Source organism: Mirounga angustirostris, unplaced genomic scaffold (assembly GCF_029215605.1).
Source record: "Mirounga angustirostris isolate CCGP_5_RB_7025 unplaced genomic scaffold, mMirAng1.0.hap1 SCAF_5, whole genome shotgun sequence".
NCBI classification, from domain to species: domain Eukaryota; kingdom Metazoa; phylum Chordata; class Mammalia; order Carnivora; family Phocidae; genus Mirounga; species Mirounga angustirostris.
Genome location: NW_026991713.1, coordinates 124,251,405 through 124,275,242, shown reverse-complemented (window position 1 = coordinate 124,275,242; position 23,838 = coordinate 124,251,405). Strand labels below are relative to the sequence as shown.

At 44.7% G+C, this 23,838-nt stretch overlaps 1 protein-coding gene and 1 pseudogene across 3 annotated transcripts in view; both read right to left on the bottom strand.

Annotated features, from left to right (window-relative positions):
- Positions 1–23,838, bottom strand: part of RSU1 (Ras suppressor protein 1) — a 193,226-nt gene that overhangs the window by 17,285 nt on the left and 152,103 nt on the right. The gene's annotated exons all lie outside the window — the stretch shown is intronic.
- On the bottom strand, positions 1,700–18,120 carry LOC129045808 (large ribosomal subunit protein uL22-like; annotated as a pseudogene). Its single transcript, XR_008506052.2, has one exon. The product of XR_008506052.2 is annotated as a large ribosomal subunit protein uL22-like (transcript).

The following is a 23,838-nucleotide window of genomic DNA, read 5'->3' as shown; positions in this document are numbered from 1 at the left end:
TCACATAGCTCTCACTTGCAAACACCACTCTGCTTACATTACAGTCATACCCCCTCCGGCTGCTTTAAAGGGCACTAACTCCAAAAGGCACACCAGTGAGGGAGAACTGGAAGTTTTCCATTTCTTCAAAACCCAGTATGAAAAATTCATTTTGCATGTTGGTATATTAAGCTCGAGAGTGGAATTTCCATATGCCTCTGTGCTTCATGCTCTTGGACTTACTTGCTTACAAGCAGGGTGGGAGTCCTCAGAGAGCCCACGTCACTGCCAGGCCTCAGAGGTCACCAGCACAAAGGCGTGGAGACTGTGTGGGCTGGATTTTTGGCCACCGACACTTGTGGGCTTTACTGCTCTTCCTGAGTCTGACGCTTCAGTCCATCCTCCTCTGAGACTGGGCACCTTCCCTGTTCATTAGGCCATTAGGTTTCATCGTGAGAATAATTTAAAACATTAAGGATGAAAGAAAAATGGCACCTGCAGGCACCAAAGTTCTGGGTTTGCCACCCTGAATATCTTTTTAGGGCAGACTTGGCTGGAAATGTTCCCTTTTCGGAGAAATCTAGCTCAATGAGCTGAAATATATTCAGACAGGCGGGCTAGAGTAATGCCGTGTTCTCTTTTACTGTATGTTCTCCTGATACACATCAGACAAAAGCCGAGAAGAAGCTTTGATTAAAATGTCTACAGCTCTTTAAAAATATTAAAACCTTTCTTTTCCAGACATGATCCAGTGCTTCTGGTGAGTGCAGAAGGCTATCTATCGATGCACGTGAAGATCACGTGTACTGTGAACATACATCAAGCAATCCCACACACTGTCATGCTCCTTAGGAATTTTGTAGTTGTGGAGAGGGTGGGCAGAGAATCGAGGCCAAAAAAAAAAAAAGAGTTCAAGATACGGGTTAGGAGGTTAATTCCTTTAAAGTTGAGATGAGCCATATGTACGCTAACATTATCAACAAGAAGGGCAAAATTGGTAGACGAAGCTCCCCCGTACTTGAGGGAAATAATCACGCTGAGTAGTTAATTAACCCAAATCTCAATTTCACATTAGGTGTAACACATGGAAACAGTAAACAAGCAAAAGCATCAGAAAATTTTAGCAGATATTAAATTAGGAAACATCTAGCATTTGACAAGTACAACTATACACACCAGAAGCTCAAAAGAAGGCCCGTTGATGATGGTCCGATCGATTAACCCCCCATTCAAGAGGAATCACCAAGGAATACATTGTCATACAGAACCTGTCTGAGCCTCAGTTCACTCCTATGTGAAACAGGCATTCTCTGTGCCACCTGAGAGCGTTAGTTATGAGGACCGAGTGTCAGGTACTTGGCACTTGAACATGGTTCCCCCTGAACATGCAAGGAGCAACTACCCAAAGAATCCATTCAAAGCGCACCTGTTAGCACACAGTAAGACATTAAGAATGAATGGAAGCACATAGACGGAAGGGTGTTGCAATGAAAATAATACGTGAGACAACACTCGTGTTGTTTAAAACATGTTCTACGCATGCTGCCGGCAAACCATTATCGACCTGGCTTATGTAGCCGGGCCAGCCATGAGTTTCCTTCATGGTCTTGCCGATCTGGTCCCGGTTACAAGTCCCCACTAGTGAAAAAGTTGGTGGTGACATGGTCCATCGTGAATTACCCTTCTGTGACATGAGGAGCTGCTGTCACTGAGAGAGAACTATTCTAGGCCTGTGGCAAGTCCCCTGCCCTCTTGTCTTGCAGGTAAGGCTTCCCCTCTTCCCAGATGCACTCATATTAAGAAAGAAATAGTTAACGACAAACGGAGGGAGGAGCAGCCCCACTGCCTGTTTCCGTCAGTACGTACTTTGGCTGGGTACCCCACGGCAGTGTCCTGCGTGTTTCCTTCAGCAAAAGGTGGCAGGCCAGCCCTCCACCCCAGCGTACAGCAAATCGACTCGGAAAGACCGCCAACCCCAGACGCAGGGGCACACAGACATTTATTTGTAATGTGCCAAATATGGACGCTCCCTGGCTAGAAGTGGAGAGAGAAACTTAACTCTGACAGTAATCCCAGCTACATCTGTCTTCATTTTTAGCTTCCAAATTTCATTTCCAAAAGAAAAAGAAATACATTACAACCCATTTAGAAATCAGAACTGGGCTAAAAGGAAAACTGCCAGAAGTCTCTTACCTCAACATAATTTCTACCAGCATTTTTGTAAATTTAAGTTTTCATCTGAAGTATTTTTTTAAATAGTAATCATACTTTATGTTGTAATTAGATTTGTACTTTTTTTATTTTTTTAAGATTTTTTTACTTTTGGGTAATCTCTATACCCAACGTGGGGCTTGAACTCACAACTCCGAGATCCAGAGTCACAGGCTCTACTACTGACTGAGCCAGTGGGCCGTCCCTAGGTTTATAATTTTAAACAGATGTTACTGCATCGGCAGTTGCCACAAATCATAAACACAATCACTGACAGGCTACCTGTGAATCCACACTGCATTTCAACTTTAAGACAAACATTTCTTTGTTTTGGGGACAGACTGCTTCCAATATTCAGTTTTAACAGAAGAGCATCTTTAGCAGTGTGGTTTTGGGCAAGCCACGTGACCTAGCCAAGCTTCAGTTTTTCTCAATGGGGGGAAAAAAACAGGGATAAATAATATTAAGCAGCATCATTACAGACTTTTGTTAAAATTAAAGAGATCATACATTTAAAACAGTATCTCACAAAAATGTAGGCCTCTGCTGATGTGGTAACACATGAAGTCATGTTCCATAATGAAGCGTACCTGCATGTAAGTCAGAAACACATGGGGAGGGGAAGGAAGATCTAGTCTTTTGTTCACCAAGAAGAGCCCTTGAGAAAGTGACAACCACTGGGGAGAGCCAACGTGCCCTTACAGAGAGAGGACTGTCAGGTGGGCCCCGAGCAGGTCTCAAGAGACGCCAGGGCCGCTTCCATTTGGGGTATAAGGGAGTTACATGCGCGGTCTCAAAAATTGCAGTGTCTTTTATTTTTTTTATTTTTTTTTTTTTTTAAAGATTCTATTTCTTTATCTGAGAGAGAGACACAGCGAGAGAGGAAACACAAGCAGGAGGAGTGGGAGAGGGAGAAGCAGGCTTCCCGCCGAGCAGGGAGCCCGATGCGGGGCTCGATCCCATGACCCTGGGATCATGACCTGAGCCGAAGGCAGACGCTTAACGACTGAGCCACCCAGGCGCCCCTGCAGTATCTTTTAAATACGCACACCTAACAAAATGACAATTTAATACAACAACAACAACAAGGACAGTAAAAGCAACATGATGGCTTATATGTAAACACAGTGGTACTCGACCAGGCCCGATTTCCCCCTCCACCAGGGGCCTTTTTGGCAATGTCTAGAAACATCTTTGGTTGTCCCAGCTGGTGGTGGGGGATGGGGTGGGGCTGGCATCTAGTGGCTAGAGGCCAGGGATGCTGCTAACCATCCTACAACGCACAAGACAGTCTTTAACAACAAAGAATTATCTAGCCCAAAAGTCAATTATTGAGGTTGAAAAATCCTGATGTAAACAAAACTTGTAAGTAAAATTAAACCTGAAGCCCTTCCTTAATATTAAAGCCAGGAAGAAGTGGGTCTGTTTCTCTGACCCCACCTGAGCGCCCTCGGATACAACATCTTTCCCCCAAGTTATGTCTCTCAAAGGTGTTCTGAGAGAGGACTGCACATGTACACATGCAAGCTTCACATTTTAATCACTACGTACGTATTTTTATTAATTGTGATGCCAATTATCATCTGGAATACTGCTAAACTGTTTCATTTAAAAATAAATTTAAGAATGTGAATTGATTTAAGGAAAACCATTAAACCTTATAACAACTTAGGTGCTATCTGGATATGGCGAAAGTCACTCTCCTAGAGAATAGTGTTTCCATACACATTATTCTTTGTACAGATACCATTCGGATGTAGCTCTTTAACAGATTCCATTCGAGGCTGACGCTGACGTGAGGTTAGTAAAATTCCCCAAGTTACGTAATGGAAAGAAAAACACAGACCTACTATTTCCAAAGTTTCTTTTTCTCTGAAGGGAACTGAGCTTTTAGTAATAATCAGAGATTTCGGAACCAGGCTACTGGGGCAGCGTTCCAAAGACAGGAACTGATCAGGACTTTACCAAAAGCAGCAGGTAGGATTCTGGAAAATGCCCTGTGAAAGTTGGGAAGAGGACTGTTCTGGATACCTGGGTGTAGAAAAAAACGCTGTTTATAAACTAGGGCTAGAGAGAGTTCACATACACACACACACACACACACACGCAGGTGTGACCTGGATGGAAATTAGCACTCGGAAGAGATGTAAAACCTCCAAGTTCAATGGCATAGTGTGAGGAGAGAGAAGCGTACGTTACTCAGCCCCCTACGGAGGAGTTCACATCTACAGAGAATAAGCCCTCCCCAGTGACCACATCTCAGGCTCAGAGTTAAGGATTCTAGCCCAAGAGGTCTCCGTGGATCCTGTGAAGGAAGGGCTCCCCAGGAAAGTCAGTGAAGCGGGGTGGAGACTTGCAGATTTCTGCATCGGGAAGGCTGCACCCGCCACAGCACTAGATCCGGCGCTTTCACGAAGGTGTCAGTTTAACTGCAGATACAACTCAGCAATCTGAATTCCTAGGTATGAAATGAAGAGAGAATTGCAGATCGGACTACAATTCGAGCTTGGAAAAAAAAAAAAAAACACCACTGCAAAAATTAACACTCTGTCAGGCAAAGTCAAAAGAAAGCCCATTACAACTTAATCTTCATAAAATCCTTCCTCAATTGCTAGTGACTCAAGGAACTAGAATTCAATGGATATTAACACATCAATGTCAAAAGAGACTTAGAATGCAGACACGGGGCCAGAGATTTTGAGGTGCTTCCCATTAAGCCCCTTATTCCAGGTACCATTTTATTAAGGAGCTGAGTGGTCACGCCAGGAACACACAGCGCACCGAGTCTCTGCTCCAACTGCCTCCCCTGCCCTCGTGCTCGGGGTACCAGGAATCCGCCGGAGGCCACGCTTGAGTGTGTGCAGGCAGGAGCAGCTCCAAGGGCATCACTCCTGCACCAGCTGGTGGACAGGCTAGGCACTGAGGAGCTGGAGTGCACGTGCCAGGGTGATGCCCAGGACTCCCCTTTCTGGTCCAGCCGGCCCGCTCCCTTTCCTTCCTCCTCTGGGGCTGCCCAGGGCTCCGCAACCATTGGAAATCGTCTACTCCTCTTCAGAGCCCAGCTGTAGCCCTCCGATTTCTACCCAGGACCGCTGCCTGACAGCCTGTCCTCAACCTTTTGGTCCACGCCACTGTAACTGGGGACACGATGCTCTCCCAGAGCTCACACTGGCTTGCCACTGAGACCCTAGTAGAGGCGGGGCACTGCGTGGTTTGAAAAATCTCCCTCCCACCGCACTGTGGCCATCCTGTTCTACCTAGATACCCTCTGGGGCATTTGACTTCGCTGTCCTGACACTGGCTCAATGCTGGTGCACACTCCTCGAACCGGTGGAGACCCAGAAGGCCAAGACGGTATCTTATAAATCTCTATCCACATAGCCTGGCCTTGTATCTACAAAGTATACTTACTGCATAATTGCTCGTGCGCTGATTGATTAAAAGAGGCTCAGATTTACTCCCTTCCCAGGTTCCTAAGAAGAAATATACCATGAAACTGAAGGATACAGCTGGCTTCCTAATTAATATTAGTCACTTGGCAGTTCTTAATTAAGAACTCTAAAATAAAGACCCACCTTTCTACCATGCCAAGTAGATACCACCTTCATTAGTATTTAAGAGCTGTAACCACGGCTTCATTTTTATGCTCTTTTCTCTGCCCTGCCAGATGGGAACATTAGCTGCATAGTATTTATTAATATAATAAAGACAAGTGCAAAAGCTTGGGGGAAATTCAGGCAGCATTCGTCACTGTACTCCTTGAGCACAAGCTCTACGTGTAAGCAGAAAGAAGACTTCTCTTGTCCTGCTCCCAAGGAGGAGACAAGGCTCCCTACAGGAAGCAGCTCTCTGCCCCCGTCACCACCTACAAAGAGCTTCTGTCCCCTGCGGGTCCAGTGGAGGGTCCCCAGGCCTGCCCCCCACCTATTTTCGTGACGCTCTGAGGGGCAATCTTCAAGGCTTGCCTGTCCATACCTACTGTGCTCTTGGAAAGGCTGGGATGTTGACTTTTTAAACTGGGAAAGATCTCAAAAGAGAAAAGGTACTGTCCCTTTCAAGATGGTCACATGGTCACTGTGGGCGGCAAAGCACAGTTCCGGTGAGAAGAGAGCCCCCAGTGTGTTCTGCCTGGGCAGCATATGACATTGTCTAGCTCTGTGTGATCATCAGGACTGAACTGGTGAGCATTCCTTTCTTCCCGTCCCTACAAGGGGGAACCACTGAGTGACCCACATCCGTGTCCTAGTATAACGGTGTCTGCTTTCACTCTCAAAAGTGGCCTCTTCTGGCCAATTATTTGGTCGGGTAATGAGAAAGTAAAAGGACGTCTGGAAGAGATGGGTGAATGGTATCAACAGGTTATACATGCTCCCTATTCCTGATGGCCCAGCTCTAAGAAGTGGGGGCAGGAGCCTGCTCTTTGAAGTCAAAACGAATGTGAAATCCAGTTTCTCATAGGCTGAGCAACCTTGGGGAAAAGGCTCAGACTCAAGCTTCCCAATTAGAGTTAAGGGAATAGACAGAATTACATGGCAGGTTTATTGTGAACATTCGATCATGCATCAAAACACCTGGACACAGGAGATAGTCAGCAGGGGGTTTTCACTAAAACTCACGTCACAGTTCTGAGAAATGACCCAGAAAACCTACCTGTGTTTCAACATGGGTTAAATGCAAGGGCTCTGGAGTCAAGGGGAATAGTCTAGATCCCAACTCTACTATTTCCTGGCTATGTGCCTTTGGGAAAACTACTGAGTTTCAGTTGCCACTTGTGAAAGACAGAGCTGAAAGCAGAGTATCCTTCCCTCCTGGAGTGGCCATGACCCCTTGGAGACTTTCTAGAAATCGGTGGGGGTGTTTGTGGTTGTCCTAATGACTGGAGGGCTATAGTAGCATTTACTGGATGAAGGTTCAGGATGCCATGTCTTTCAATAAAGCCAGACCTGCTCCCTTTATAGAATGGTCTCCAGCATTACAGGAGTTCTCAATGTCCACAGGACATTTGTGTGGGTGGAAACCCTAGAACCAAAATTTGTCTTGTAGAGGAACACGAAGTATTTTCTGTCCAGTATCAATGTATACTCGACATTCCAGCAATGCAATTTTTGTGCAAATCGAGATGAGGCTGTATTTTGCTATAGTTTTGGAGCTTTGCTAAGAACTGTTCACCATCTTGGAAAGTCATGTCGCTGACATCGAGACCACCTCAAGCACGTGAGTAGCTAGTCTGTCATAACTCTATCAGCCTGCCGTCAGAGCTGCCAAAGTCACAGAGAGGACTTCCATGCACAGATGCAAACATCTGACTACTATTCCCCATCCTCTAGGGTAGCCAGGAGCGAGCATTTATATATTGAAGGTATTCAGTAATAAACCATACTCCTCTTTTATTTCTCCATTATGTGACAGTTGGAAAATGAGAATGACTTCTTAAAAGACGACACATGTAGGTTATGTTACCTACAAATCTGTTTCAGGATTGGAGTGGCAGGCCCAAAACGATGATCACAAAAGGATCTGAAAGATTTGAGAAATGGTGCTGTTTCTTGTAGGGCTGCCGTGAAGTTAAACGTGGTACCGGAATCAGAGCCCAGCATGGAGTAAATGCTCAAGAAACGTTAGCTACTTTTAATATTGTTTTTTGTTTTGTTTTTTTTTTTTATTTGCATTTATTCTGTGCAGAATTTACTCCCGGGCCATAAGTTTTTTGTTTCTTCAGTTTCTTCTGGGATATCTTTTTCTTCTGTGCAACCTCCTCTTCTGGTTTAGGAACAATCTGCTCTTTTTCAGTGAGGATCATCTCAATGTGGCAGGGAGAGCTCATGTATGGGTTAATCCGACCATGAGCCCTGTACGTTCTATGCCGCATCTTGGGGGCCTTGTTCACCTGGATGTGCTCAATGACCAGAGAATCAACATCTAAACCCTTGAGTTCAGCATTACTCTCTGCATTTTTAAGCATGTGCAGTAAAAATTCAGCACTCTTCTTGGGCCACCGACCCTGTGCCCAGCCCCACTGTTCGGCCTGGGCACACCTACCAACTCCACACTGTAGCAACGGAATGGCACACCCTGCTTCTGTAAAGTGATGTCTTTCAGATACTTGGTGGCTTTTCAGATACGCATACCCTTGATGGCCTGGGCAGTTTCACGTACATTCTTAAAGTGAACACGAAGATTTGAACCTCTTGATTTACGTGATTCGTAGGGTTTTCTGGGTCAAGCAAATAGCGAACCATTTTCAGAGGTCACCTCAAGCCGCTTAGGGTAAGAGGAAGAGCAGTGGCTCCTGGGAGAATTCATGAGAACTCTTACTTTTAATATTGTTAATGTTGCCAGTAGCCCCCCTTTCCACCTAACTTCTGATTGATTAACTGCTCCTAGAAAATGAAACTCACTTCCTGGTTCTCCAGCTACTCTATCCAGAGGTGAGACCGGCAGTGGTGAAGGGCATTCTTCCCTGCATCAGAGGGAGACTAATAACATATGGCAAGATGCCCAGAAGGGAGAGAGACTTTTCCCAATAGCTCTGACACTCACAGAGGGTACTTCATTAGCCTGTCTATTACAAACCGCTTAAGACACATATTTATTGACAGCAATCTGCCAATTGATTAAACATCTCAATATATGAAGCTGACTTTACATTAATTAGCAATTTGGAGAACATGATCCTAGAAGTTACAATGGATAGCTTTGGAAATCCTTGCAACACTTCATTTACTTTAACCTTCTGTAAAATATCAACACACTATAAAAACAAGGAGTTAGTAATAATCTTCCTCCCCATCAGAACACATTACGTACACACACGTATTAACACACTTACATTCTCACATTTCACAATAGATTCGATTTATAGTATAATCCGTTTATGTTTTGTACATAATACTTAATTTTTTCAATATAAGTCTTAAAAACCTCACTGAACACATCATATAATTGCCTCTAAATGAGCTAAGCTTCAATTTTCACTTGTTAGGTAGAATCCACTGATAGCAAGGAATTTTACATTTTTCTTGCACGTTCTATAAAATTTTGTGCATTTACAAAACAGCCACATGAGAAGGTAGGAAAGGCATTCCTTGCTGCCTGCTGTGTATTTGTTCTTAATGGTAAAGATGAGTAATTATTTTATAGGACACATATGATTTTTCACTTTGGAGCTGTTTTATAAGAAATACGAACTTTTAGGGGGAAAACAAAGGGGCAGGGAGTCCTGCGATTAGCTCAAAATAGTAACCTTGAGAACTATGGTTTGTAACTAAGCTTTAGCCTTCTCTCTTTTTATTAATTTTTACTTTTTACTAGTTGGACTTTACTGTTTGAACTTCCAAGCAACCAGGGATGGTTTTTTTCTAAAGTAAAAACAAAAAAACAACAACAAAAAAAACCTTTCTTCCTCCACCACATAAAAAGCAAGGTCCACGGGAAAAGATTTTTCTTTTTACAGCTGCTCTTGCATTCGGGTTGCGTTCATTCCCCCCGAGTGTCCCGTTCTTCAGTACCTTACACACACTCCTCAAATGCATCACTCCTGGCCACAGCACTATCAGCGTGGTCACCGTGACGTGATAGTCAACTGTGTTCTTCTGCCGAGCAGCACAGGGTTCGCGAGGGGTCCTGCCAGGTGTGCAAAGCTCCCAAACTTCAGTGCGCACAGCAGTCACCTGGGGAACCAGTGCTCATGCTGATTCTGATTCAGTGGGTCTGGGGTGGGGCCCAAGATCCTGCCTTTCGGACCAGTTACCAGGTGATGCCAACGCTGTTGTTCGGGAGACTACACTTGTGTCCCAAGGGGCCAGAGATCAAGTCATTATTTAATTAGCGAGGGTTTAAAACAGGACCCATTGGCAGCACTGATCCAGGAACACGGCGGGAAATAGGACTACCTGAGTACAGGTCTTCAAAGTGATCACATTAAAAGGTTCCATCCTATTCTACCCACCATGTATCCACCAATTACTGGACCCCTCCTTTGTGACAGGTGGTGTGGCCAGAAAGCTGATCAGAACATTATGCGAGTCATACGGAAGCTCTGGATTCAAACCCTGTTTTAACATTCGCTGATGTGTACCCCAGACAAGTTACCTCGTCTCTCTGGGTCTCTATCTCCATATCTGCAAATAGGGACAGTACATACATCATAAGGGTACAAGGAAACTAACAGAACCTCCCTCTTAAGGTTGTGAAGAATGAATGAAATCATGTAAGTTAGGCTGGACACATCTAATTACTCACTAGATGACAGGTGTACTTAGAAATACTGTCTCTAACCTCAGGCAGCACAGATGATGGTATTTCTGAAATTCAACTTGTCCCAAATGGAAAAAAAATTTTTTTTTTTGTTTGGTCTCCCTTTCCATTTTAGTAACACCATTATTAGACTGATTAAACTTTAAAATCATTTTTTTACCCATTAAAATAAAAAAAATCGATTAAAAAAATGAGTATCGCCTTTGGTTAAACGTGTTGTTTCACGGATGAGAAACTGGTGTGTGGTTGAGGCAAATGAGTTGGCCAAGGTGACAGGTGGTCGGTGGCAGAAACGTGCTCAGAGCCTCCTTGAAGCCTGGGGGCCAGGCTCTTGTCAGTCCAACTGCCTCACCCTACCCAAAGTCACCCACAAGGTCTCAAACAAGTTGGCAGAAGCCGGAGATACCCACCTGATTAAACTGCTGATGTGAGTATGTGATTTTCTAATATTCGAAAACCAGGGTATGCAAAGTTATAATCTTTGTGTCCATTTAAAAAAGGAACACGCCCAGCTGGAAATCCAGCTCTAGGGCTGTATTAACTTGGCGTCTGCACCCCCGGTAACAACGCAGAGTTGCTAGAATGCACAGTTGGGGACTGAACCCCCAGCGTGGGGTCCATGCTTTCTGCACAAGGATGGGCGTGGTTCCCAGCATCCTAAAATACCCCGCAAGTTTCTGTGAACCAGTGAGTGAACGAGCATGTGAATAAATGAATGAAGACACTCATGAACCAATCCAGGTGTTCATGCTGTTGGCTTGGTCCCTACCTTCTTCCCCCTTCCGACAGAGCCAAACCACCGATCACTACCTGTGCTAGGTGGAGCTCAGTGACAGCACGGCTCCCCGTGAGCAGAACTGGGACAGAGGGGAGGCTCTGAGTCTCTGTAAACACAGAGGGCTTTCCTCTCTGGTTCCTAAGAGGGAGAACTGAGGTCACTGAATTGCTGCATGGTAAGAACTGAAATCATCAAGAAAAAGGTGGAAAAGGCAAAGAGAAATGAGATTTAATGAGTATAATTCCCTTAGACTTACCATCCATCTTAACGTGGCATTTATGCCTTAGAAGAAGAAGTTTCAGGAACTTCAACTGAAAGTGTAAGTGGAGAAAAATTTCAGGGACTTTAAAATAGCCGCTTCTGACCCAGTCACGTCCCCAAGCACACCCTGTTCTGCTGGGAACAAAGTAGTTTATTTTTATGCACCCGTCTTTGCCTCTGTGTATATTTTCTGTGCTAAGAGTGGTTCATGAGTGGGGACTCACTGTACTGTTGCTTCCCCAAGTAAAACCTAAAGGAAAATTTATGTTTCTGCCAGACAACCTTATCTGATGATTACCGACTGAAATGCAACATTAATTAAACAACATGTATTTTTTTATATTGTCATTTTAGATCGGCCACCGAATTTAGCCAGAAATTATGAGTCACTCAACTTTCCTTGAGGAAAAGACTCCCTTACAATTGATGGGACCCCTAAAAGAGTATTTAGGGGTGTTCTTTGTTTACTTATTCATTAGAGATTATTTAAGAATGTATTGGAACACTGCCTGTGTCATACCAGCAGCCTCACTAAAGAAAGCCAGCCATTCACATACCTACATGAAATGATTAAAAAGTTTCCTGTTCTTATTTTCTCTACTTTCCCCACTAATCCTTGATTGCCCTATTATAATCTCCCAGTAGGTCATCATCCCCTTCCAGTGATCAAGGGTCTGTTGGCCTCCTCCTTGCTTGTCCCCAATGAGAGCCGGCAATAGCATCCACCATGCGTCACACAGCTCCATGAAATACGCACCTGCCTTCATGTCTACACCTCATTAACGTAACTGATGATGAGAGAGAATGAAAAGATGCCCAGAGCCCATCTTAGCACAGGCCGACCCCCAAAACATCCCTTTGTGAGCTGGGCAGCTTTGTTCCCAACATGGCCCCATGCTACAGGTACGTTTCATGATTCTTTCTCCAGTGGTCCTGATCCATTTAATTGAAAATAATTCTTCCCAGGTGGAACCTGCTAGAAAGATTTCACAAACCCGGGACACAGCGTGAAGTCAAATTGGATAATCAAACTTAGACATTCTGAGGACACCTCCCCAAATGTCACCTCAAATTTAATCAATGCCAGTTTTTGGCTTTGCATTGAAATATCCAATCTCCATCCCCTCTTTACCAGAAAGTGAACAATTAATTAACCACTTCTTCAATCCTTTCCTCACAACCACGGGGTGAGCAGCTGTGGCTCAGATCCCAGTTAACTCAAGCAAAGCTGCCCGGCCTGATCTGCCTTGCTCTGAGTTGCCCCCGCAACAAGAAATCCTTTCATAGTTAATGGTTTTTCATTTTTACCACCACCAACAAACATCAGCAGATTTGGGTGGAAGGGCCCAGAGGTTCCAATCATAATTAGCATCCAACTGTCTGCCAACAAACCATTTCTGATAATTAATTCGGCCATCACAGAGAAAACTGTCATGTTCCGTGGGAGAGGATCAGAAGACAAGCTTCTGCATGAGCGCTGCAATGCCATCATCGGCGGGGGGTAGTTTAGACCGCATCTCCGGAGGGAAGAAGTCAGAGCCCTGAGATGATTTAAGCCGCAAACAAGCCCAGGGCGCACTGGTGCTAGGTCCTGCCTGCGCTGCGGGGAGCACTCACACTTTGGAGAGCACACGGCCCCAGCGGCATGCACCGCTGGGCCTCAGTGGGCCCCACGTTTCCATGAGCCTCACAACAAAAGGAAACATAGGAGGGTGATTTTTTTTCTTTTCTTTCTTTCTTTTTTTTTTTTTTAACATAACTAAAAAGCACTACCAAAGGAGGATTTCTACAATACCTTCTAACTCCAAAGGGTCCACCACTCCTTCAACAATAGCTCACTAATCTTAGTTTTCCTCTAAAAAGTGAAAACAGTCATTCAAAGATCATGCTTACCGGCCAGAAGACAAAGAGAACTGCACCGGGTGGGGTAACTCAGAATCCCACTGTCCCAGGCTTATCCCACCAGTAGACCGCCACCCCCGTATTTCCCTGAGTTATATCCATTGTGGGCCCAGGGAACCCCTCCTTGACCCTACTTTTATGCCCCTAAGGAATGTATGCTTCCGGTTTCCATCCCGCTACCCCATACCTCCCACAGATAGCCCAGTGCACAGGGGCACCCCAGAAATGTTCACCCCCTCCAATTTCAAGTTTGGTTTGGACTGAGGCAAACGGATGGGGGACGAGAGAGCCTGAACTGACACCCATGCCCAGTGTGACAGGGCAGTGTGCTTCTGGAAGCCATCCAGAGAGGCACTGAAGCTCATCTAATTAGTGGCTGCCTTAACTGACAAGCTCTTCTGCGTCCTCTCTCAGCATGGCTTCTACTCCAAAAAGGGTGGGTGGGAAATTATTCAATGCCTATGTCTGTTCTACTCCTATTACACATCAAAACCCGCGCTGTTGACTTTGCCTTCCCATGACAACGTGAAACACACACTCACATGATTTCCTTTCAAACCACTTTTCCTTCTGTGTCCCCTACCACACAAACAAAACCAGCGAAAAAAACCCACCACTGAATAATAAACGATACAACCTGGTGTATCGTTTATTATTAAATGGCAAACCATTTTCTGAAACGTATGAAGAAACTCCTGAAAACACAAAGCCTTTTAAATCTCTTTGGTCCTGACTGCTCACTCTTCACTTAATTGGAGGTAACCTAGACATTCTTGGTTTATTAGTGATAAGTTGGATGTATCAAAAAAACCCCCCCCAAAACAAAAAACCCCGAGAGGCCTTTTAATATAAGTCCCTATTTAGGATTCAAAGGTATCTTGCACTCTGAGTGAAGTTACAGATGAAACCAAGCAAAACCACTGCTTGGTTTCCTACTCTAACTCTTCTGTAAGAGCCGTAAAGGATATAAATAAATGCAGAAGCTCTTCTGCTCATGAAATTAAAACCCTTGAGTCTTCCTAGATACAAACAATGCTGCGTGCCCCAACACAGAACCATCAATTGTGCAGGCTACCATGGGAAGGTACCACTGGTTGGTTGGAACCACTGGCTCCTTTAGACCAGAGTTTCTCAATCCCCCCGCAAAGACACTTTGGACTAGATAATTCTTTGTTGTGCAGGACCATCCAGTGCATTGTGGGATGTTTAAGAACATCCCTGGCTTCTCCTCAGTAAACACCGGTAGCATCCCCCACACCGGATGTGGCAACAGCGATGTCTACAGGAATTGTTAAATGTCCCTTGGGGAACAAAAACCACCCTGGTTGAAAAATCACTGCTTTAGCATTACAAATACATGGACTTTTCAACAGCTATGAAGAACATAAGCCCAAGGTGAGAAAGGAGTCATCTTTATACATCAACGTAAAGATAAATCAGGGCCACTTAAGATAACAATGGTCCCTGACTCGGGAAAAGAATGCTTGCTTGTGCTTCTTCAGATCCCCTAGAAAGAACAGAAGTAAAATGCCTATTGTGCCCCTGATCCATTCCCACCTAGGGAGAGAAACACAACCAGCCAGAGCTGCCATCCCATGCTAGCTGTGCATATGCTTTTTTTTTTTTTATAAGATTTTATTTATTCATTGCGAAAGTGTGAGAGAGAGAAAGCACGAGAGGGGGGACAGTCAGAGGGAGAAGCAGACTCCCCGTTGAGTGGGGAGCCTGATGTGGGACTTGTTCCTGGGACCCTGAGAATCACAACCTGAGTCGAAGGCAGATGCTTAACCTACTGAGCCACCCAGGCGCCCTGCTTTTGTTTTTAGATTCTTTCCTCATGTCATGGAAGAAAGGTCCCACGGTACTGGCTCAGTAAGGTGGTACCCTACAGGAATGTCCTGAAAAGCACATGTGTTCTCCAGTAAATACGCTGAGGGAGTGAGTTCCAGGTCACTCCAGGTACTCAAGCAGAGGCCAGAATGCCAGTCAGGCCAGGGATGCTATGGAAGGTTCTCCGCATGTAACGAGAATTTGGCCTGACCTCTAACGTTCAAATCCAAGATCCCCTATAATGCCTTTTGATACTCAGACCCTTCAGAATCCCTTCTCAGAAAGCTGTGACGGGCAGAGGGGCATTCGTCCTGCCCTGAGTGGAGGAGGGTCTCACAATGCCAGGACCCCGAGGGGGCACGGGCACCAGCTGGTCATTTGCCTCTACAGCCAATCACAGCTTAGTCAAGACTCCCCACTAGCTTGGAGCTGCCTCCAACTGGTTTTCCGTCCCCACCACTAATTCTCATTAACCTGAAAGACAAATTACAGACGTCTGCGATCTCACACTGATGTCCAATCTGTCTTTTCTAACATCCTCTATTTATCAGACATCTTCAAGCACGTGAACCATGACTCCTCAGTCTTTGCCGAAGCGTACTCTTCACTGTGCGGAGCTGAAGGATGGGGACGGATAGCCAAGGCGGCTTGGAGATGGGCAGCCGTGGACATGCAGATCCATTTACAGACAAGACGGCAAAGGGGCTATCTCTCCTGTCGCTGGCAGGAAACAGGAAAAAAACGTTCTCTGCTCTTGGCTGGAGAGCACCCAGGTGAGTCGAACCCCTGTCCAGTGGTCCTGCAGTAGTAACAGGGGCCAATGTTGTGTTGCTCCCATTTCAAAGCACGCCGCAGCAACCCACACAGTGCACGTGTAAGCAGTCTGTTCAACCCCCCAACTGCATCTCCCAATATATACATCCTAATGAAAACAAAATGGGAGCTATCCATAGGGACACAACTTTTTAATATAAATTTTTGAGTTGAATTCTCTATCACCTTACAATGTGTTCTTTTAAGGAATATATCATTTTCATATGCAACTTGTGGGCTTCACAGGAGCCTAATCCTTTTGCCTCTGCACCTTATGTTCGTGATTTTCTTCCCGTGTCCAGTACATGAAATGCAGCTCAACTCCCACAGAATAAAAATGTGCAGATATGTGGCTTTCTGTCTGTTTACAACCATGTGGTTGAATTTCAAGAAAATTCGCAGAATGTGGGATCTGAAAGGGACTCTGGAGATGACCTACTTTGTGTCCTCCATGTAGATTTTGGGGGAACGGGGTCTATAATAGTTCAGTGAGTGCTAAGATTCAGTAATGACTAAGCCAAGACAATGAATTTCTACTACCTTGAACTTTCCATTTACTATAAGCTTATTTTCTACCCAACAGGGTGAAGCATGTGCCTGCTTACTTTTGCAGAACCGCCACTTCCGAAAACTGGCAGTTTCTTACCAAGTTAAATATATGTCTATTGCACGACCCAGTGCTTCTGCTTCTAGGAACCTACCCAGGGGAAATGAAAACATATGCCCGTATAAAGACTTGTACAAAAAAATGTTCATAGCAGCTGTATTCATAAAAACCCCACACTGGAAACAATATTAACGTGCAATAAGAGGTCAATGGATAAACAAATTGAGGTGTGTTTATACAATGGAATATTGGTTACTTTGGCAGATATTCTGGGCAAGTTGTCCTGATACAGCAAGCTGAAAGAGGAAGGCTCAATTCCCTTGGATGATCCCCCCAGGCCCCTTTGTACTCTTGGCCATCTTGGCTCATCTCTTCAATACCTTCTTTCTCCCTCTGCTAGCCCATTTTATATCCTCTTCTCTCAAACCTTAAATACTATACTACTTCCTCATCCATCCTCCCTCCCAGCTGATCACCTTGTTCCCTATTTCACTGAGAACATGGAAACATTCCAAAAAGAAGTTTGACCCAGTCTCAACACGAGTTCCCCAACCTGCTGCTGCTTGCACCACACCTGGTACCTCCTGTCCTTTCCTCTGCTGCATGACCTGCCCGGACCCCGAGCCAAGGCCAACCCCTCCACTTCCATTCGAGAGCCCCATCCCTTCTACCTACACAATGACACTGCTCTAGCAACTGTCCCTCTCCTCCACCATCAATTTCCCACGCTCTGCCAGCCATTCACATTAACACAAAACACACTTTACTCCTGCCTGTCTTGACCCAACATCCTTGGACAGCAATGGCCCCATCCCTGCCTTCACTCGGAGCAAACTCTCCAAAGATTTATCTGTGTTTAACCCATTCCAAGCTAAGCTTCCTAAACAAGCTCCTAGCTTTGATAAGACCTCTGCATTGTTAACTCCAAAGGGCAGTCTCAATATTATCTTACCCCAATTACCAATGGCAACGGGCAAAACTGATCAATTTCCACCTTCTTGTGACCATTAATTTGTGTGGTTTCTGGGACACTGTGCTCTTTTAGCTCGCTTTATGACTGACGGCTCCCTCTCAGTTCCCCGTACTGGTTTCCGCCCCCCTCTTGCTGCCTCTTAAACACTGGGAGAGGGGGGAGGTGGGGCTCAGTCTCTGGACCTCTTCTCTTCATACTCCCTAGATGATCTCCTCCAGACTCCTGACTATCAGTCAGACTACACACCCTGGACACTCATGCATGGAACTCCAGACAGATCACAGTCCTGTCTCCGGACTATGATAGCCACCTGCCAACCACCCCCTTAACCCCACCCAAGCTGCCCTTCTCTCAAATCCACTCGACTCCCAGGATTCCATTTGAGCAACATCAACTTCATTCTTTCCATCCCACATCCGATTCACCAGAAAATTCTGTTAGCCTCTCCCCTTCAAACAGACGTCTAACATGTTTCTCCTCAGTTCCACCTCAGTCAACCCACCACCACCTCCTGCTCAGGTTCCTGCAACTGCCTCCAAACTGTTTTCTCTGCTCCCCTTTTCACCCCTCCCCACCCATCCCCGGGCCAGTGATCCTTCTAAAAGGTTAACCAGACCTTGTCACTCTTCTGCTCAAAACACACTCATGGCTTCCTGTCTCATTGAGAACGAAGGCCAACCTCTTGTCATCACTGGTATCTTTTTGACCTCACAGTGGCCTCGTTGTTTCTTCCTGGGTGGGTGCAACCATGGGCCCCTCGCCTGGACCACTGCTATCCTCAATTTCTGGACATCCATCTGGTCTCTGAGGTCTTCTGTGACACCTTCCACCCCGGCCTCTTGTTGCCATCTAACATTTGGTTCACTGCTTGTCTCTTCCCACTAGAATACAAACTTGTTTCTCCCCACTAGAATGCAAACTTCACCAGGACAGCAATTGTATTTTATTCCCCGTTGGACCCAGGGCCAGTAATAGGCACCATAAATCTTGGTTGAGTGAATAAATGAATAACAAAAGAATACTATGCTTTGTATTGAGTGGAACATGTTCCTTTACTTCCTGCAACTAAAGCATTATAAATAAATTACATTACCAACAAATTAGCTCGCTGAGACCATCAGAGCTCTGTTCTCCAAATCGCCATAAAAGAATCAATAGCACCGGATCAAACCATGAAGAAATTCAATCTTGCCTCCACATGAAATCAAAATAGCATTTATGGTACTTATTAATTCAATAAACATTTGCAAACATGCAACTGTGAGCATAAACTAGTTAAAGAGAAAAAAATCAGGCAGCTGGAGCCAGAAGCAGGTTTCTTGTGGTACAGGCTGTCTACATATCTATGCAGCAAGGAATTTGTTGTGACTGTCACTCCCTTTCTCCACCCGCCCCCGCCGGCCCCTTTATTTGAAGTTTAGACCAATCTGGAAAAGCTGAGTGTGGGACACATACAGATAATTACAGGGTTGCATTAATATGAAGAAAAGCTATATTAGGCATTATTAACAACTGACAGTGAACAGTCAGAAGACACTATAAACACAACAAGAAAAACCACTTATAATTAACACTCAGATCATCAACTGCACGCTAAAGGTCATTTTTTTTTTTTTTTTTTTTGCAGTAAGTGATGTGGACCCTCAAAGAAGAGATTTTCCCAGCACAGGAAAGAGTTGGGCAGGAAGAATAAAAAACACAAAGAACAGTATCCAGATCACTAGAATCTGAACAATTAACAAATTTGGCACATCATTTCTCTGACACTCTATTTCTCCCAGATCAAAGGAGAAAGGCAAGCATAATCAGTTACATTTTTATGTTACTTCACAGCTTGAAAATCATATGAACATAGATTATTTCTTCCACCATGACAAAGTTTATGCTGTGGACACAACAGTGTAACTAATGTTAAAACGAACACAAAAACAAAAACAGGCCTAAAATGGCATTACTTAGGTTAAGGCCCCCAAGTCAGCAAATCAAGACTTAACACCTAACCTAACTGCAGCTTCAACCTTCCAGGTATATAACCTTTACGAATCAATATGAAATTTTCTGGGCAATACCTGGAAATTTGCTGATAGACCCCTCCTGCTCCCCTGAGGGGAGCATTGCCTCAACAATGCATTCCTTGCTAATAAATTCCTTTCCTCTTTTTCTTCTTCTTTTTTTAATTCTCTCTGTGCTTTAAAAGTCTTTTTTTTTTTCTTTCTTTTAAAGCTCAGAAGAGCTCCTACTTGCTAGATGGGACCCTGCCTGATTCATGAATGGTTTAATAAAACCAATTAGATTGTGAAATTTACTTGGTTGAATTTTGTTTAACTCTACATACTTTTTATATGTTTTATACACTTTTATTTATATACTTCATAGAGAAAGAAACTAAGACACTCTTCCAAAAACACTTTCTATGGTCAATTAAGTTTGGGAAATGCTGCACCCTCAATGCCTTCCCTGGACATTAAAGCTGAGCACCTGCGTATCGGCAAACGGTTTTCCCCAAAGTTTTCCAAGCTTATTTGAACCTAACACCCTTTTTGTGGGCCTATTAATATCCTTGCAATGTACACAGATCACCCTAGCCTGGAGATTCTCCAATATCACTTTGTGGCCTCAAAAGACTTTCCACCACTGAGGCCCCCAGTGAGTCTGTGATTTAAAATAAAATCTTGATGAAAATGACAAGCATAAACCAGCCCCTGCCTCCTGTAGTCAATCACCGAGTGTGAGTTTCCCGGCTTCTGTGCAAGGACAGGGGCCGGAGGTGTTCTCACGGGGGCTCTTTTGAGGCAGATCTGGATGGGAGGAGACTACTTTCCCTGAGAGGACAGTGGATGCCCAGAGGCGAGGATGCAGAAAGGCTTTGCTCAAGGATGCCATGCGTGCTGTTAAGACACGTGCAGCTCAATGCAGCCCATTTAATAGCTTCTGACATGCACCGAAGCCGGGAGGAACCGGGGTGGAGGGGCAGTTGTTGGACAAGAGAATTCTACAATAGAGCATGAATCCAATCCCTTTACGGTTTTCCCAACTGCAAGAATGGATGCAGAACTCACTGGATAATCGTGCTTATTAAATACGTGTGAAATGATTGTGATTCATCTTCCCTCCTGTTTCTTAAATCACTTCGTAAAAGCCAGACTTGGCATAATGCCATACAAAATGGTCTCATTATTATTTTTTTTAAAGATTTTATTTATTTATTAGAGACAGAGAGAATGAGAGAGAGAGAGAGAGCACACGAGAGGGGGGAGGGTCAGAGGGAGAAGCAGGCTCCCTGCCGAGCAGGAAGTCCGATGTGGGACTCGATCCCGGGACTCCAGGATCATGATCTGAGCCGAAGGCAGTCGCTTAACCAACTCAGCCACCCAGGCGCCCCTAAATATTTTATTTATTTATTTGAGAGAGAGAATGAGAGAGAGAGAGCAGGAGAGGGGGGAGGGTCAGAGGGAGAAGCAGACCCCCCGCCGAGCAGGGAGCCCAATGCGGGACTCGATCCCGGGACTCCAGGATCACGACCTGAGCCGAAGGCAGTCGCTTAACCAACTGAGCCACCCAGGCGCCCCCAAAATGGTCTCATTATTAAAAGTACCCCTTTAATGTAAAATCATCTTGGACAGTTACTTGGTTGCAACCCTGCCGGACTCTGCTGTTGTTTATACGTGTTAACGTATGGGGTAAATTATTTCTCTGATATCCTGCAAATAGAACTTCTGAACTCATTATGTATAAATTATTAAGTTATAAAACATGACTGCTAATAAAACCGTGGTTGCAAGAAGTGTGATTAAAGTCACGTGACTGTGACCTATTAAACAATAATGTATTAATTCATAAAGCTGTGCACAGCTTATCCAGTTCCTATAATTAAAATATGCTTCATCACTAATTGCCTTACCAACCCTTAAATTTCCCCGAAACTATTCGCGAACGATGGCAAAACAGCAGCTCTTGCTATCAGATGTCTTCTGGTATTGGTAACTAAGAAAACCCTCGTAATAAAAAACTTTTTATCTCTGTTCTAATGCAATCTTATTGATTAGTCATAGATTTATGGCTGGGAGATATTTTGGCAAAATTAATGCATGTTTAAAGGTAGGGGGAAAAAAAAAACCCAGGCACAGAAATTGAGAGGAATAACAATGTTTCACATATTTCTGCCAACATATTAACTAATACAGCAAAAAAGATCCTTGATATGTCATTTGCTGACTGATGCGTGCACAGAGCTGAGGCTCAAGCACGGAATTTTATTGCTGAAGACATTTTCATCTGCAGCCAAATCACCAGGGAAACACTTTGTCAAACAACTTCATTCTGCATAGAGACGTTGTGACAATATTGGCATCCTAAGAATTTGCTCGGGTTTTTCCTATTGCATCTACCTGTCTGTGCCTGGAAATATTTACAGCAACACTGCAATTCATGCAGACGTTTGGTTTTAGCACCTAGAAACAACCTAGCCAGCTCATGTTTTATATCGCCAGACGGTTTAAAGTAAGTGCTCCGGAGTTGTATGTTTTTAATATAAACGAGGTAATATATTTTAGGAAAAATTCATTATCAAACCATTTCATATTAATAGGAAAAGATCTGGCATTGGGCATCTGCAAAGTTAGAACCCAAAGTTGCTTTCCAAGTGGCCAATCTTTGTGCCTGAGTTACAGTGGAAAGTTAAAAAATTATTGAAGAGGGAGAGTGGGGGAGAGAGGGAGGGAAGAAGGAGGAAGGGGAGGGAGGTGGTAAGAACACAACACACGTGGCTTGTTGGTATTCTGGATATTTTGAGTGTACTTTTAATTTTAGGTCCTGAATTTATCTTGCCTGCAGTGAAAACACAACCCCTCAAAACAGCCCTGGACACTTCACCCTTCCTCCTATCCAATCTTCACATACATGCTCCTGAATTCTTCCCCTAAATAACTTTCTCAGCCTCTCCTTCACCCCCTGGTCCAAGCTACCATCCATGTCTCATTCCTAGGCCCCTGAGATGGCCCAGCAAGTGGTCCGCTTCCACTGGCCCCTTCACCTGTAGTCTAAAATGACCTCTCCAAAGCAAACTGGATCACACTCCCACCCATTCACATCTGCCATTTCCCTTCACTCTGGGATAAAACTCCCCAAACGGAGCTACCAACCAGCATGGGGTTCCTGCCCAGCACTGACTTCACCTTGGACCACTCTCTGCTACAAGCACAGTGAATCCCTCAAATGAACCTTGCCCTCTACTGCCACAGGGCCTTTGCATGTACAGCTTTTGCTGCTAGGAATGCCCTTCCATGCTTGCTGCTAGATCCACTTACCCTTCTCATTCCTTCATTTGTTAGCTCCTGCCACTCTTCAGTTTTGTTGGGCTATCAAGTCCCCTGGTACAAGGTCTTACAGCAGTGTACTTTTCCTTTTCCATACTTACTACATTTACGAGACAGATTAGGGAGTGACTCCCCTACCACACTGTACAGTTCATATGGTCAGGGGACGTATCTATCTTCACCCTTGAGTCCCTCAGCAGAGGGCCTGTTACTAATGTCGAACAGGTGAGCAATCAATTCCCCCGAAGCAAGAGAGCTGAATGATGGGTCCCCTCGCTGCATTCATACCAAGCAAGAAGACTTCTACTGTCCTTCCCACCATTAAAATCAGGCCTCTGTAGAGCCACACGGGCCAACACCTGACAGGATGACCTGCCGCCAGCAAATTGTTTATGGTATCGAGTTTTTTCCTCCAAGCAGAGGGAAGAATTAAACAAGGCTACTCACACACACTCACGCTCTCACACACACACACACACAATCCTATATATGGTTTGGGCTGTTGTGAACACATCTTTATCAAGACAATCATAGAGCAAGGACTTAGGTCTGCATGGAGTTGCTCATGGGTATCAGTGTGATTCTACTCTAACTTTTACTTCCTTGAACATCTCACGTATTACCTGGCGACAGAGAAATACGCCGACATCCACTCTTTAATAAATTAGTTATGGAAAAGCAGATAGAGTGCAAAGGCAGCAGGTAGAGGAGGAGGGGAAGAAGCAAAGGACGGGGTAACAGGTGGTTTGGGAAACTACTGAATAATCCAGAAGAGCCACAGAACAATCAGGTGCTGCTCTGTGGAGATCCAGAGATTGGGAAAGAAACTGGTAGAAAAGGTAGAAACAGCACCAACACCAACCAGCCTCTGACTATGAATTTTGAAATCTATGACCAGCTAGAGCCTCTGGGT